Source organism: Asparagus officinalis, chromosome 5 (assembly GCF_001876935.1).
Source record: "Asparagus officinalis chromosome 5, Aspof.V1, whole genome shotgun sequence".
In the NCBI taxonomy this organism is placed as follows: domain Eukaryota; kingdom Viridiplantae; phylum Streptophyta; class Magnoliopsida; order Asparagales; family Asparagaceae; genus Asparagus; species Asparagus officinalis.
Genome location: NC_033798.1, coordinates 124,215,791 through 124,233,461, shown reverse-complemented (window position 1 = coordinate 124,233,461; position 17,671 = coordinate 124,215,791).

The following is a 17,671-nucleotide window of genomic DNA, read 5'->3' as shown; positions in this document are numbered from 1 at the left end:
GTTGGTGTTGCTGAACCTGCAAATCCCGCATCTGCTGCATGGTCAACTCTATTTCGGTTCTGAATTCAGCTCTAATTTCTTCGCGTTGTTTAGCTAGCGCCTCTTGTAGCATTTGAGCTAGTTGATCCGGCGTAATTGCAAATGATTCTCTGGCTTGTCCGACACTGGATGCGGTGTCGTCAGAAGCAATGGCAGAACAAGTATCTGATATTTCTTCATCTGAAGATAGCCCTTCGTGCATTTTCCTGTAGTTTCGTCGTAGGTTGGCTCTTCTTTGTAACCGCGCCATCCTTTGAGAAAGACCCCGCTCAACTCTCCCTCCTGGAGAGAAATCAGGGTCGGGATTAACAGATTTTTGCTTCCCTTTGTTGGTCATGTTAATAGTGACCTCAGGGAACTCATCTTGTCGAGTTACAGGTTTCCTTTTGTTGAAACGTCTTGCTTTGGGTCTTGACGTTTCGTTGGACAATCTTTGAAATACAGAGACTCTTGTTGAATTATCCTTAGAGCATCCGCATTCTGTCAACACTGCTTTAATGAGTCTCTCGCAAGCGCAATGAGACTCATTTTCTCGAACAATCCTTTTTCTTGAATTGTTTTTCTGATAGTACAGCTCGTCGTTATTATGACTTGAGCAACCTATCTTTTGTTTCTGAACTTTGTTAACATGCACAGGACGACTGGTCGTCGCCTCTGAACGATCCAAAGTTGAATTTTTGAATCCACCCCCTTGCTGGTGTGGAGTTTTCAGAGGTCCTAAACGAGAGTGAACTGATATTCTCTCGTTCTGGACTTGTGCAATTCTGACAGGAGGGTGTTTACGACCCCCTGCATATGAAACCATTAACGATTTATTTGCTGGACTTGGTTGTTCCTTGACTGGGGCTTTGCCTCGATCGTCAACCGAAGGACCGAGACGATCTGCCATTGTCACTTTAAACTTAGACAAATCTGGGCTAACCCAGGGTTTCACCGACGACGCAGTAGATGGGCCCGGAACAGATGCTTGTGGCGTCTTTGGCATCCAGACTTTACGATTCTTCGGTGACTTTTCAGACACCGTTTCTTTCTTGGTTCCTTACGCTTGTTGACGAAGAGCGCGAATTTGGGCAGCCTTCGCCTTACGCCTTTGTATCCGTTCCTTGAGGGTTGAACGGGCCCTTTTGACGAGAGTCCACTCCTCCGTCGTAAGTTTTGCAGAAATATGATTATCTTGCCGTTGAGGCAACTGGGTCATTTTCTGTTTTCTCGACTCTAGGTCCGCATAGTAATGGACCCCGTCGGTTTGTTGCATGGCCTTAGCCAATTGTCGAGCACGGCGCTGACGCTGTCTCTGACGAGCCCTCTTCGTCAGCACCGGCGAGCTATTCATCATCGACTCCTTAAGGGATGTGGAGTCGTTTGGAGCAGGTATGTTGCAGATGGGTTCCTTAGCAGCAATTGAGTAGGAACCTTCACCTGCGGCCTCTTTGGGCATTGCAGACTTGAACGTTTTCTTGGAAGACGAAATCTTCCTACATTTGCGAGACGAGGAAGATTTTGCAGATGAGGATGACAAATACTCTTCAAACTTTGCTTGGTCAAACTCGTATTTGACCTCTTCATCAACTGATATCGTGATGATCAGCTACGACACGACGGTCTCGGCAGCGAGACCGTTAGCTCCCACTATGATCGCCAGTTTATTTTCGTCGAAAATTATTTTTATTATGGAATCCATTAAAACTTCAGTCGCTTATAATGAATTACACAACAAAAATAAGAAATTTACAACTTCCTAGAAAATAACACAAAAATTATTTATCAACTCCTGCTTTTGTGGGATCTTCACATGTGTCGGGGGGGTGTTAGCTCGTGGACTACCAAATCACGAATTCAGATTGAATCGTGAAGGCTTTGGGGATTCTTCCTTCGTTTAGAAGCAAGAATAGAGTCAGTGGAATGCTCTAACAAATGCTCGATCCTCGTCAGAAGTGACCCTAGGGGGGTATTTATAGCCTCAAGGGTCAGTAACTGCAAAAACTTAACAATCGAAGAAGTCAGTACGGCGAGACAGTGTTTACTGTCTCGCTGGGCGAGACAGCGTTTGCTGTCTCGACCCGCGAGACAGTAAATTTGCTGTCTCGCTCAGCGAGACAGTAAATGCTGTCTCGGAAAATGGCAGTTTCTCGCTGTAACTGTTCTCCCACGTTTCAAACTCCGTTATTTTGGCAGTTATCCACGTGATTTTCGCCCATGATGTTTCCCACGTCCCTTGGCAGTTAATGGACACGTGTAGGGCAGTTACAAATGTAGTTTTGACTATTTCAACACTGTCTCGCTGGCGAGACAGCAAAGACTGTCTCGCTGGCGAGACAGTTCATACTTGTTTTGATTTTTCCAAAACAGTATGAAATCCTTTCTTGTGAATTTTTGAGTGATCTTCTCTATGCTTGGGATATCTATTAGCATTTTTTGACGCCTACAATAAGCTTATTCCCCAAGGCCTTCAGTCTAGCCTTCACTCCAGCTTGAATGTCTGTTCCCAAGGTATCATCCTCAAAAACTCTTGGAAATGACATCCTCTCTTGAGAAGAGGTTCCTCCCCAGAGGAAAGACATGAAATTTCAGAATTATACAAGCTACTTGACCCAATCAGTTCTCCTAACCCCACCATGCAAGACAGTATCAGGTGGCCACCGCACCCATCTGGTATTTTCACAGTCAACTCTCTCTACTCCCTCATCAACAGTGGAGGTAGACTTTCTAAATCTTTCTCTTTTATTTGGAAGTCCCCTATCCCCTCTAAAATTAAGGTATTCTTTTGGACTTTAACCAAAAGAAGATTACAAGTTATTGAGAAAATGCTGGACTGGGGACTCAAATTGTTCTTTTTGCAACCAGGAATTAGAATGTGATCACCATCTGTTCCCTGAATGCTCATATACCAAAGAAGTTTCGTCCCTCCTCCTCTCTAGTTTTCCTTCAGTGACTTAGCCAACAGATTTTAACACTCTTATTGATTCACATGGAAGCTTCTTGATCAATAACAACATCCAATCCCTTTGGCGAGTTATTCTACCTACTTTTTGTTCATGCATATGGAGAAGCAGAAACAACTTCATTTTCAAAGACTCCAAAACCCGACCTGTTAATATAGCTTCCATTTTGTGTTATTTTGGACAAGGTTTTCTAACACTAAGAAGGCTGAGTCTATGCACAAAACTGTGTGTAATCAAGGGATGAGAAACTTGCTGCAGAAAAATGAAGAAGATATGGTTAGGGATAACTTCCCCAATGTTTCATAGCAGTAGCCACCAACATCAGCATCGGTTAGGTGCAGGGATTAGGACTTTCTGTCCTAAGTTTTGAGTTTTGGGTCGAAAACTTAACTTATATGTCTATGTTGAAGTTAGTGGTGTTAGAACTTCATATGTATATCTTTCGTTAGAGATCCAGCAGTAAACTTTCAGTTTCTCGCTGCTGATGGGGTTATACAAACTCATATCAACTCAACTGTGTATTAGGTGATGACAAGATCCTCTCCCTAATCACTAGTTTTTTTAATTATTTCTACCTCCTCCACTTTCGGCCAATTTTTTTATGTTTCTCATTTTCTATATATATGAAATGAACAGGGTATCTCATATTGTTTTTTTACTTCAAAAAAAAAACACAAGGAATCGAAGGCGACAATATCCAACAAAAATTTAGTAATTATATATATCCTCTAGAACTATTGGTTTGCATCATAATTTTTTATGTTAATATTGTTGGGGTCCGAGGTAACACCAAGTCGTCGAGAGAGAAGACCACACATAATCAAAATAATGTCACAAACACAAAACAAACAAATTTTACGTGGTTTGACAAGTTGCCTACGTCCACGGGGCAACGAGGGGGGGGGGGGGCTTCACAAATAAACCCTCAAACAAAGCTCTCAAATCTCTCACTAATTCTCCCTCAAAGGATGCACAAAACCCTCTTAATGACTGCTCAAATTCGTCTCATCAAACCCTAGAAATGTGTGTTTCTATTTAACAAACTCAATCCTAAACAATGTAGGAATCCGAAAACGAGTCTGCCACACCCGGGTGTGGCACACACCACACCCCTGAAAACAGGACAAATTCTGCCACACCTACTGAATCTTCATGTTTGCTAACACTTTGAATAATTTAACGCTATTTTCTACAATTCTCCATCTTGACGAAGTTTTTTTCAAAAATGAGCCGACACCGATACCAACCAAGCGCCCCACTTGTTGTGTCCAGTGCGAAGTAAAACAAATTCATGACAACAGACTCAATCCATAACAAGTCGGGAACCCAAATGAGAATGCGAACAATCTCCACTATGTCGGTATTAACTTATCAAACTGGCTGTATCAAAATGACTGCCTACGTATCTTCTTGCTCAAGGAATAAAGCCTCACGTAGTTCATCCAAATGGCCGCAAACAACCTCAATCAACTAGAATAATTCTCAATCCTTCACCAACCTTTCGATCATCAACACTAACCAATCTGCAGCTGATCACGCCCCTGTAGGCCTCAAAGTGAAAAAACAAACTCTCTTCCAAACTTACATCTCTCCTCACCAACTTTGTCTTGGAGCTTAACCCCTCAACTCTATATGTAGAAGAAATACAATTACCAACTATAGCCAAATCTGAGCTGTGTCCACCCGCTGTACTCGAAATTTGATCCCGAACCTCCGATTCCTGATCCTCAAACTCATCATCTGTATCAACATCAACTATCTGATCCCCAAACTGTATCACCTCAGCTGGAATCCCAAACAATATAGAATGATCTGGAGAACAAGGAGTAATCTCCATCAAACGTGAAGTGGTATCACTCTTTACCCGTTGTGATACATCTATGATCTGTCCAAAACTCTCCACCTACTGAGAGTCAATAGGATCCATCATCGAAGCCTCATCAAAAGTGACACTACCAAACTAACTATCCAATGGAGTTTTACCTCCAATTACAGCAGACAACAACCTGTAAACAAGATGGCTCGAATATGTCAAAGTCTCAGCCCAGAACCTCTTCTGCAAACTTCTGCTTGACAACAAACACCGTTCCTTCTCCAGCAAAGCACGGTTCTTCAAATTTTCCACCCCATCTAGTTGCCCTAAGATTTTCCTTCTATCGAAGTGTCTCAAAATGCCCTAAGATTTTCCTACCAAAATCAGAATGGAGTGCTTTGCCTTTCCTGTCGGTCTTAGTATCTATACACTTCTTCCACCAGTTGAAGACTACTAGGATCTTACTCAAACGAGACTTGGTTACAACCCAAACATGCTTAGAACAGTCATCAACAAAGGAAACCAGATATCTATTACCTCCCAATGATGCCTCCTTGGAAGGCCCTCAAACGCTCACGTGAACTACATCTAGAAGGCCCTTAGCTCGGTGAATAGAGGTGCCAAACTTTACATTGGTCTTTTTTCTCACATCAAAATGTTCACTGGACTTCAAACCGTAGGTCAATGCACATTTCTCCAAATCAATCCTGGAATGGCCCGGCCTCAAATGCCCCAGTCTAGTAGAATCAATAGAAGTCGCCAGCTCTTTACCTATTATCGTACTTCCAGTCAAGTAGTACAAGTTACTCCTCCTGACGCCCTTCATCACAATATGAGAGCCTCTCACAATCTTGAGAACCACGTCCTCAATACGAACTTTCAGACCCTCTCCAACTAAAGCTCCGATCGAGATCAGGTTCTTTCTCAAGGAAAGAATATATCTCACACCATGTGACTCTCTAACTATCCCATCATACATCTTGATGCAATTTTATATATCCTAAGAATCTGGCATGCACATTTATCACTCATATACACCACACCACTATCCACCTTCTCAATACTAGAGAATCATTCTCTTTTAGGCATACATGATAGGTTGCACCACTATCCAACATCCACTCGGATTCCTCCGAATAGCAATCTGTAGGACTGATAGAGAGCGAAAAAATAGATGAGTCAGAAATATTATCATCCAATTCGACGATGTTTGCTTTTGATGATTGTTGTTTCCCTTTTCCCTTCTGCTTGTTCTTCATCCATTCGATGAGCTTTAGACAATCTTTCTTTCAAAGACCAGTCTCTTTACACCAAGCACACTGATCTTTACCAACAGTAGGATGCCCTACTCTAGATTGTGACTTCCAATTCTTCTGGTTTGGACTTTTCCCTCTTGCGGTTAATGCCTCTGCTATTGTGTCGTTTGAAGACTCCTTGTCTTTCTTCCTTAACTGATAATTCACAAGAGCAGTGATAACCTCACTATACGAAAGGGACGCTTTCCCATTGATTAGGGTAAGAACGAAGGTCTTATATTCCTCATTTGGTAAGGAACTCAACAACAACAATGCATTGTTCTCATCCTCGATCATAACATCTACATTCGCCAAATCCGCAAGAACCTTCGTGTAGTTATTCATGTGATCACCAATTGAGATTTTCTTTTTCAACTGGAAACAGTAAAGTCTCCTCTTCAAATGCAAGTGATTTTCTGCACTCTTTGTCAAATACTTACTTTCTAGAATCTCCCAAATCTTCTTTGCCGAAGTCTCATTGATCACATCATACTTTAGATCTTGAGTTAGACAAGACCTAATCACACCACACACCGTTCGATTCATCTTTTTCTAAATTTTTTCTTCAATATCATCCGGCTTGCCATTCAATTTCAAAGTATCCTCCAAATTTTGCGCGTTCAGCGCATCCAAAACCTCACATCTCCATAATCCAAAGTTGTTCGTGCTATTAAACTTCTCTACATCTATCTTCATAGAGTGAATATTCAAACTTTGAACGGTCTTCACGCAAGAAGAACCACTCTCAACACCTTCTTTCCCAGCCATCTTCCTCAAAACACCAACAAACCAATGCGGAACAAACTGAAAGATAGATCCAAACTGCAAGAAAGGTAGATTTTTTACCTTCAACTAAAACCCTAATAAGAGCCTCCAATAGATCTCACCCCTACAACGACGGAAGACAAGATCCACAATAGTAAAAATTCTACCTTTATCTCCAATTGAATCTCTAGACGAGCTTCCAAAGCGATCTACTCCTCCACCTAATCCCAAATGTAGTCTGGACTCTGATACCACTTGTTGGGGTCCGAGGTAACACCAAGTCGCCGAGAGAGAAGACCACACACAATCAAAATAACAACACAAACACAAACAAACGAATTTTACACGGTTCGGCAAGTTAACGTCCACGAGGTAAGGAGGGGGGAGTTTTTACTATTAGTGAGAAAGAGAATACAACTAGGGTTTATAATCTCACAAAATCTCACAAATAAACCATCAAACAAAGTTCTTAAATATCTCACCAATTCTCCCTCAAATGATGCATAAAACCCTCTCAATGGCTGCTCAAATTCGTCTCATCAAACCCTAAAAACGTGTGTTTCTATTTATAACAAACTCAATCCTAAATAATGTAGGAATCTAAAAACGAGTATGTCACACCCCTGAAAACAAGGCAGATTTTGTCACACGTAGGTGTGACAGACACCACACCCCTGACAATAGGGGCAGATTCTGTCACATCTGGGTGTGACAGACACCACACCCCTGCCGAATCTTCGTGTTTGCCAACACTTTGAACAATTTAACATTGTTTTCTACAAATATTGGGCAAACTCTGGTTGATAACTGACTGACGAATGTTAAGAGTACTAGTAATTTACATAATCACAACTTTCATTGCGTAGACCGTGCAAGTACTGAAAGAGTTGGTCATTGAGCTAGAGTTTTAAGAAATAAATAAAAAGATTCTGGTTATATACGAAAGTACTATTGCTTTCAAAATATACTTTCAACATTGTGCATTTTGGATGATTTCATATGAAATATATTAGCTCAGTTAGTAAGAGTCAAGATGAAGTAGCTGAAGAAGGCAAATGACCACATTTTACATCTATACTACTAATTAAAAACTAATTAGTGGGGATACCGAAAAATTTGAAGGACACTTTTCATCATAGTAGAAGAGTAAAGGGCAATGTTGATAATTTTGCACATAATTTTTTTTTCCTTCATTTTATTTCTTCTCTTTTCTGAAATGATTAGTACATAGATGCCACTTTAAAGAATACACTTAGTTTTAAATAGGAGAATTTTTTTAACATCTCATTATAATTTTTTATATTATTGAGAAAAAGTAATTTCTTAATGATTTCGGTTGACATTAAGTAAATGAAAAGCTACATTCTCATGCTGGAATTCTCATGCTCAGATAAGATAACAATATTACATTTTATAAGATTATATCATACCTATTTTTTAGTACGTTATAAAAGTTAAGAAACTTATGAAACTTTAGGGCATTAAAACAATTCGCTCTTTCTATATAAAATTTAGAATAAATAAGTTTAATATCTATGACACGTGCATTTGCACGTGTAATAATACTAGTAGATTAATATGTTTTAAGCATTCATGATTTAGAAAACTACTTAGTAGTAAATTCGAGTTAATTAGTCTTGATTTTTCTATAACCCAGCTTGGAATCGAACCCAAGATCATAGGAGCCATATAAGAAACTCTTAACCGTCTAGATCACTTGCGACGAATAATTAATCTGAATATATCGTATTAAGATATAGTTGTTAATAAAAATACATGATAAAGGATATTATTGCTTTTGATATAATTACAGGATAAGCCTGTATGTTGTGAACAAAAATCAACAGATTCCAAACATTCTTCCTTCAATAACGTTTAAGAAATTATAAAAATTAAATTAAATTTATTGATTGCCCTTCTAATTAGCTCTCCATGCTATTGTAAGCTCGTTATTTTCAAATACTGTAAGCGTCATTATATGTATAATTAGGGGTTAATTTCATTAACCCCCTTGATCTTTATGAGATGTTGCACATAACCCCCTGAACTGTATTTGTCTCACATAACCCTCAGAACTTTGTGGTGCCTAACAAAATCCGCTGAACTTTGAACTTTTCTTATCGGACCCCCTACATATAATTTGAAAATAACTAAATTTTCTCGAGACGATCCGAATCCTATTAATTTACAAGGGAACAACAAAATATGCTATTAATTTAAGATGATTAAGTTTTAAATTTAACAATTGTATGGAGGTGCTTTGGCGCTACGAAAACCATTAGTTATGATAGTAGCTATATTAGTTGGCCACAATATATGCTTTAGTCTACTGAAAAAGGAATAAGAATTATCTAATAAACATCTAAAGGAATTAAAATTGCCTGAAGAATAAATTAGTCTAAGTATATGCGCGCAGTTTGACCTTTAAGCTACAAACAACCAAGAAATAGTAGATCAAGATATTGTATCTTAGTAGTTAAGCATTTTTGTGGAGTAGACAAATCATGCACATACCTAACTTTCTCCATATTAGGTAGGATTAGGTGTTTGTAACAACTCTCTAAACGATAGTATGCATTAGTATATCAACAATAATACAGTGTACACAAAATTTTGGTCCATTGTTTGTTGGATAGCGTAGCAGCTCAAGAACAACTTAATTTGGCTGTTAAAATTTGTAACAACTCTCTCTGGGTTGAGCCCCTAAAAAACTAATTAAATGAGTAACATGTTTTTTGTAAATCCAGTTAAATGTGTGTCTAATTGAATTTAAATTTGAGCATGATACACTCATCTGGGTCCACCAGGATGGTTGGGTAGGTTACATGCTAACCAGTCACATGTTCGAATATTTTTGTCAGCTTTAGGGGCTGTTTGGTTGTATGTTTTTACCATGTAAAATGATGTAAAGTGTAAAAAAGTGGGTCCCAATGTCAGCTTTAATCACTTTCAATTGTTTGTTTGTAGTTGTGAAAATAGTGTAAAGTGATTTCATATGCTGATGTGGCTTGTAAAGTGATTTCATAAAAAAAAGACATGATTTTAGGAGAAAGCTAACATTGAAGTTAGGAAAAAATAATAAAAAATAATTCCAACCAATATAATCATTTGAGTAGGGACCATTTTTTACACTTTCCAAACAAACAATTAAAGTTTCATTTTTACAAACCAAACAAGTGTTTTATGATTCCAATGGAATCAAAAACAAACAAAGAAAAGTATAAAAGTGAAATTGATGAGGTGGACAACAACTTTCCAAGTTGTGTCATAAATACACAACTTTACCAACAACAATCAAACAGCCCCTTATTTTTAAATTAGTATGGATATGAGGTGAGCTCCAATTTTCAATGCTTCTTGAAAAGATTTAGTCCTTCTGATAGTGTGATCAGAGCTCGAACTCGGCCTGTCCCTCAGACATAGGAGTCTCCTAACCAAATTTCCCATGTTGCCAAAAAAACATTATAAAATCTGAACATAATATCATTAGAACGTTACCATTGCAGTTGAAAGTTTATATTCTCTTTCTTTTATCTCTATTTTTTCCCTTGCACCATGAGCTTCCTTCAGCGTAGTATATGATTATCTCTGCAAATAATTAAAAAAAACTTCTAGCTACACAAATCTATCAATGAGGATCATATGAGTAGAAGAAAAGTGCACTATCTTGGTCTAAATTAATTGTCAACGATTTTTAAGAAGAAAGTACACCAAAACCATGTACAGTTATTATCGTTAATTGGGTCGTGTACATCCAATTAGGAATCCAATTAACCAAATCCATACCCATGTTAGAACGCCAGATACATGGCAATGCATTGTGGAAATTTTTCATAGGAAATGTGGCAATTTTAGGTACATAAATTATTGGAGTTTAGGTAAAACCATGAACTTAATCTTCCAAAAAAGGGGTTAATCATAGTGTTGAACTTGAAATCCAATCCCTTTTTTTTTTTTTTTTTTGCTTTGAATTTGGAAAAATTACCGAAAACGTGTGCAACAAACAGCGTATTCTTCAAATTTCATAGTTGGAAGTATAATTCAGCGTTTATAGTCATGTGCAATATGAAATCCAGTGGGGGCTTAGCTGGAGCTCGGATTACAACACCATTATTATTATTATTATTATTGTTGTTGTTGTTTTTGGTTAATCACAACACCAATATTTAACTATACAAAATTTTCTTAAGAATGTCACCAAGTACGATATTAACTTTTCTATTTACATAAAACGTCGAGATTACCAGCCATGGTCATTAGTTAATTTTTCTCACAGGAGTTTTCTTGGATAGATTGCCTCATATGATCACGCGGATGCTTGAGTGTGAAGCTTCGCCTTGAACCTTTCGTAAAATGGAGGAATAAAATTTAAATATTGCTTTCAAAGCATTACGCACGGCTAACCCACCTAGTTATTATTAGTAACTAAAACAGGTAAGTCGGAGGTGATAAAACTAAGCGTTGAAAAATTTTCATCAGTTTTTTTTTTTAAAAAAAGAATTCTATATTATAACATAAGTAGTAGGTAATTAGGTAATTAATTAGTATTACCCATAAGAAAATAAAGTGTGAAACCATACGCCATGGAGTTGTAATTTTACTTCTCTTCGCGCCTAAGTTATTGATCTACAAAGTGTGCGTCGTGCATGAGTAGCTTTGACTACTTTCATTTAACGCAAAAGAGCATAAAGTTTTGGATGCATAACCCCTTTTCATCTCCTTTATTTATTTATTTTTTATTTTTTTGATAGAAAGATGCAGAAGCCTTTAACAAAAGCGAAAAAAGATAGCTCTCCTTTATTTTTTTTTCTCCCTAGCTTTGTGGCATACGCAACTTATTCACTCAGACATGTGGAATTTATACTCTCTCTCCTTTAGAATGTCTGTTGATTGTCGCTCTAGTAACTAAGAGTAATTAAATACTCATAGTTAAAATGGCAGTATATCTCATCAAAAGCATGTTAATTAGAATATTTACCAGTGTTTTGTACTTCCAATTTAGCCAATCAAATGTGAGACTAATCAAATTATATAACTCACCAGTTGCCAGACGTAAAAAAGTAGGGAAAAGATCCTTCCACAGTCAATAGGTAAAAATCACACACACACACACACATAATTATACACGCACTCGTACACATTTCCTCCTTCAATTATGTTAAGGATTACTTCTAATTTGCTATGTGGCAGAAATTGCTACAAAATAATGTTAGTTTAATATAATTATAAGCCTACAGCTAAATGCTTAAAGTTTTGTAAAAATTGATTTCAATACTTAACATATCAAATTTAATAACATCTCTGTTATGGTAATTTACCATCTAGAGATAAAAACGTCGAAAGATTGACTATAAAGGCCCAAAAAGCCATGGTCCTGACCGGCTCAAGAAACTCAGAAGCCCGACCGAGGCCAAGTCGATTGACCTGTCAAGCAGGCGAGCCCTCTCTCGACCAAGAGTCGTCATAACTGACTCGAAGCGTGGGACCAGTCGGTCCTCCGCAATTAAGACGACTCTACGAGTGGACGTCTCGATGGCGCTCTCGTCCCAAAACTCACTCGATTGTCGGTCGACAAATCATAATGATGACTCACGGATCAACCCGTCTCGACTAAAGGGATAAGATCCGACCAATACCACTTCAAATGTCACTCGGAGCTACAGCATTGATCAGTCCTACCAAGATATACGCTCTGACAAGGATCTCCTGCAAAAGCTGCCTATTCCACTCACAAATCATTTCCTAGAGAATTACCATGATGCTTCTCTGTACACAAATGACTTCTCCTCTAATTCCCAGCCGCCACCTGGAGAAAGAAGGACGGCCACACAGTCGACCTACCCTACACCCTGCCTACTCTGACAAACCTAGAGCGTTAAGAAGACTTCTCTCCCTTGGCACCGAGTGACTTCCCTCCCAGTCGGCTGCAGTCGGCTGCCGATACCTGAAGAAAGAAAGATGACTCAGCAGCCTACCTGTTCACCTTTCAAACCGCCTCCCGTGCATAGTCAACAAAAGCCAAGGGTTAAACTCCCAGAGGCAAGGGGACTATAAAAGGAGGTAAGGAAGGTAAGGACAAGAGGGCTATGACTACTTCTTCTTGCACCTTAGCTTTACTCCCCTTTTGATTTTTAATAATTCCAAGAGAAAAACCCCCCCACAAGGACCTCAATGGCCCAGGGACCTCTCAACAAACTCTCCTCAAGTTCATCAACTGACTTAATCGTCGGAGGTATCACGGGGGAAACTAACCCTATATTCTTACAATTCTTGCATGTGCAGGCTATCAGTCCACCCCGCGCGCTCAGAATCGGGCATAAAGTCGGAGGAGGAGTCGGACCTAACATTCATCCTCTCCTTCTTCCCCACTGTCACCAGGATCGAAGCTGCATCCGACGGCGGGAAACCCCTATCGACTGTTTGTTTACGAGCATCAATAGTTTAGCGTCCATCTTGGGGCCTACTTTCTTCTCTGAGAATAAATGCCCAATTCCAAGTCAGGGCCTGAAATTTTTTATTCTTGAAGAGCACTGGAATTGCACCGTTCGAGCTAAACAAAGCCTAGAATCGCATCATTTAAGCTAAGGATAATTAGCTTATGGCTATGAGGAGCCAATGTAGGTGTAGCCCTTGGAGGCTCTGGCAGCTTTCTGGGGAGTATTTGCCAAGTAGAACCCCGAAAGCCCTCCTAAGAAAAGACACACCACTATGGTGCTTGTCTGGCTTGAGAATGAAACACATGCTTCTAATCGCCGCCAAAGATGAAAAACCCCACTGCCTGGACAGCCAAGAGGCCTGGGGTTGGATTGTAAACAGAACCCCTAGGGGTAATGATCAGATCCAGTATCGCTCAAGCTCCTGTCGGTAATGGTTCCCCCGAACAAGGAGCAGCGATCAGGTCTGTGGCAGACTCCTCGGACCATCACCACCTTCAAAGGAGAGTCATTCCTCACCAATGATGAGATTGTGGGGAAAACTCAAGGGCTCGCCATCTAGTCTTCTCAGGAAGATTAACAGCTCTGACACCCAGTCGTTTCTCAGAACCACCAGAGTCGAAGTAAAACCTGGTGGTCGAAGCATGTGACTTGTACTCTCCCTGCAAGAAGGCTCCTCCATTTATAGGATGGTCCGGCCATCGCTATCACTGGAAACCTCAAGAGAAAAAATATGATCCCATCAAATTCTAGGGAACAAAGCGTCGATATGTGGGGTTCTCTCCAACAAGAAGCCCCCATCACAAAAGTTACCTGGGCCCCCTCCGTCGAGCAACATCTTCCAAAAAACTCAAACAACGGAATATCGGACCTAACAGAGCAACCGACTGTGGACAAGCAAGATCTGTTAAAAATCATCATGTCCACCGTCGACCTGCAAGAATCTCAGCAAAGCCTCCAAGCAGGTCCTTGGCTGATGAGATGACAAATATGCCAGCAACTCAACAACACCTAAAAAACAAACGGCTCACCATCAAGAGAAAGAGCAAACCTCAATTTCGGGTGTTCCTCAGTTTGGCAACAAGGGTAACCAATGAAGCAACGACTCGCTCTCATCAAGGCGGGAAGTTTCACAGGCGAAAAGAAACATCCAAGGAAGCTCCGTCTCAGTGACTTTGTCCCTGGCCAAAAGCCATCTCCAAGATGCATACGGACAAGAAACATGGAGTCGGCATCACCCGACGGGATAAATGTGAATGAGTTGTACTCTATCACGTATAAATTCCAATAATCAATAAAAATGTCAAAAATGAAAAGAAAGACATCAAAGACCTAGTCAATTGGGCCCTCGGCTAAGTCGATAAAAGTCATTGGTACCTCCTCAGGGTAAAACCAAGGCACGATCCTTTTTTGTTAATTCCCACAGTCGACTCTCGACCTTGGGGGAAATAAAAGCCCTTGGTACCTAATCTGGGTAAAACCAAGACAAAACGACTTCTCAGTCGGTTACAAGACCTCGACGTCGCCTCAGGATAGGTCCAACGCTCGACGACTTCTCAGTCAACAGTTTTGGCACCACCTCAGGATAGGCCTAAGGCACAACGACTCCTTAGTCGGAACAAAACCCCTGGTACCTCCTCATGATAAAACCAAGGCAAAACAATTTCTCAGTCGGTACAAAGCCCTTGGTACCTTCTCAGGGTAAAACCAAGGCAAAAGGACTTCTCAGTTGGGACAAAGCCTTTGGTACCTCCTCAGGGTAAAACCAAGGCAAAATGATTTCTCAGTCGGTATAAAGACCTTGGTACCTCCTCAGGGTAAAACCAATGCAAAATGACTTCTCAGTCGGTACAAAGCCCCTGGTACCTAATCTGGATAAAACCAAGGCAAAACGACTTCTCAGTCGGAAAAAAACCCTTGGCTCTTCCTAAATAATAAAGTCCAAGGCAAAACGACTTTTCAGTTGGCACAAAGCCCCTGGTACCTAATCTGGATAAAACCAAGGCAAAATGACTTCTCAGTCAGTATAAAGCTCTTGGCTATTCCTAAAGAATAAAGTCCAAGGCAAAACGACTTCTCAGTCGGAACAAAGTCCTTGGCTCTTCATCTAAGAACTAAACAAGGCACAACGACTTCTTAGTCGGTTCTAAAACCTTTGATTCCGCGTCAAAAGTAACCCGAAGTATAAAGACTCCACCGAGTCAGCACCTCTTCTACAGACCTCATCTATGGGAGTTCTTCACTGACCAAAGCTCTGGACTCTTAGAGACCGAAAAGACCCCGAAGCTTCTCGAGAACTTTGGCCTCAGGATCACTAAGAGTCCTCGACTCTAGTACATTCTCCTACACCTCGAGCCAACCTGAGCAGGATAATATATTATCGGCGTCAAACACCCAGACGAAGAGCCTCTTCCATCCTTCGCTCAGTTCTGGGAGGTCGGCATCCAAACAGAAATCGCCTCGATAGCAGAAGAAATAGTGGAGGTCCCCCTCAGCGGACCCCATGCTGACCACGTGCCCCCAACAAGCTAATGCTGGGCACCACGTCTGCCTCGGAGCAGACGTCTATAAACGCCATCAAAGTGCAGATGGCGCGCGGGTGGAATTGACAGGGGGAAACCCCCAACGCCGCAAAAACCTCCCTGACGAAGGGATGCAGCGGCAGGCGTAGACCACACTGTAGGTGTGTCAGGTAGAGAGGCACTCGGTCCTCGCCATGCATACGCACCGGAGTAAAGCTATTCGGTGCTCCTATGGTCATTGCACGAGAGATGTCGTACCTATCATGCAACCATGTTGTGTCATCCACAGACATTCTCGACCGAGATAAGTACAGAACCATAAGCTTCCTCTCGCGGTCATTCTGAGGAAAGGACGTGATAAAATCTCTTACGAAGAAATGAAAGAACCTACGAAGAAAAATGTTCTTGAGATAGAGTACTCTTTCAACAGCGTCAGTAACTATTTATAAGCCCCCGAGGAAATAGGCAGGAGAACTCAAGAGGCTCAATTCTTAGAGCAACCAATGCAGATACACTTTGGGAATCTAAAACGGATTGTTGGAGATACGGACCGCCACTCACTCCAATCAATAGGCAAAGCGAAGCGCCGCCCGCTCTAACCCCTGATGTCTCGTTTCCTATGAAGAAGCAGTTCCCAAAACTGAAAACATTAATCTACAGAAGGTTGACGGTTAGCGAGTCTTGCGCCACATCTCCAAGCCACGATCGGCTGGCTAAAGAGTCTCGAACACTCTGAGTAAATTCATTTCACTCGGACCCAACCAAAGTCGGCTCCAAATGAAAGGAGCCAACTGTTATGGTAATTTACCATCTAGAGATAAGAACGTCAAAAAATTGATTATAAAGGCCCAAAAAGCAATGGTCCTGGCCGGCTCAAGAAACTCGAAAGCCCGGCCGAGGTCAAGTCTATTGACCTGTACACAAATTATTTCCCAGAGAATCTCCTGCACAAGCCACCTATTCCACTCACAAGTCATTTCCTAGAGAATTGTCATGATGCTTCTCTGTACACAAATGACTTCTCCTCCAATTCTCAGCCGTCACCTGGAGAAAGAAGGACGATCACACAACTGACCTACCCTACACCCTACCTACTCTGACAAACCCAGAGCGCTGAGAAGACTTCTCTTCCCTGGCACCGAGTGACTTCCCTCCCAGTCGCCTACCGACACCTGAAGGAAGAAAGATGACTCAGCAGCCTGTATGTTCACCTTTTAAACCGCCTCCCGTGTATAGTCAACAAAAGCCGAGGGTCAAATTCCCAGAGGCAAGGGGGCTATAAAAGGAGGTAATGAAGGTAAGGGCAAGAGGGCTCTGGCTACTTTTTCTTGCACTTTAGCTTTACTCCCCTTTTGATTTTTAATAATTCCAAGAGGAAAAACCCTCTGCAAGGACCTCAATGGCACAGGGGCCTCTCAACATACCCTTCCCAAGTTCATCAACTGACTTGATCGTCGGAGGTACCACGGGAAAACTAGCCCCGTATTCCTGCGATTCTTGCATGTGCAGGCTATCAGTCCATCCCGCGCGCTTAGAATCGGGCATAAATTCGGAGGAATAGTCAGCCCCAACATTCATCCTCTCCTTCTTCCCCACCGTCACCAGGATCAAAGCTGCATCCGATAGCGGGAAACCCCCATCGACCACATCGAGATGTTGTTTACGAGCATCAAAAATCCTTTAATAACCATATTCTACATATCATGTCCTAATATAATGCCTATTAGCCACTAAGCATTGAATATATACATAATATATATAATATATAATAATAATAATAAATAAATATTAAAATATATATATATATATTAAAATATATATATTAAGAAGAGAGGGAAGAAAGAGAGAAATGGATCCCTGG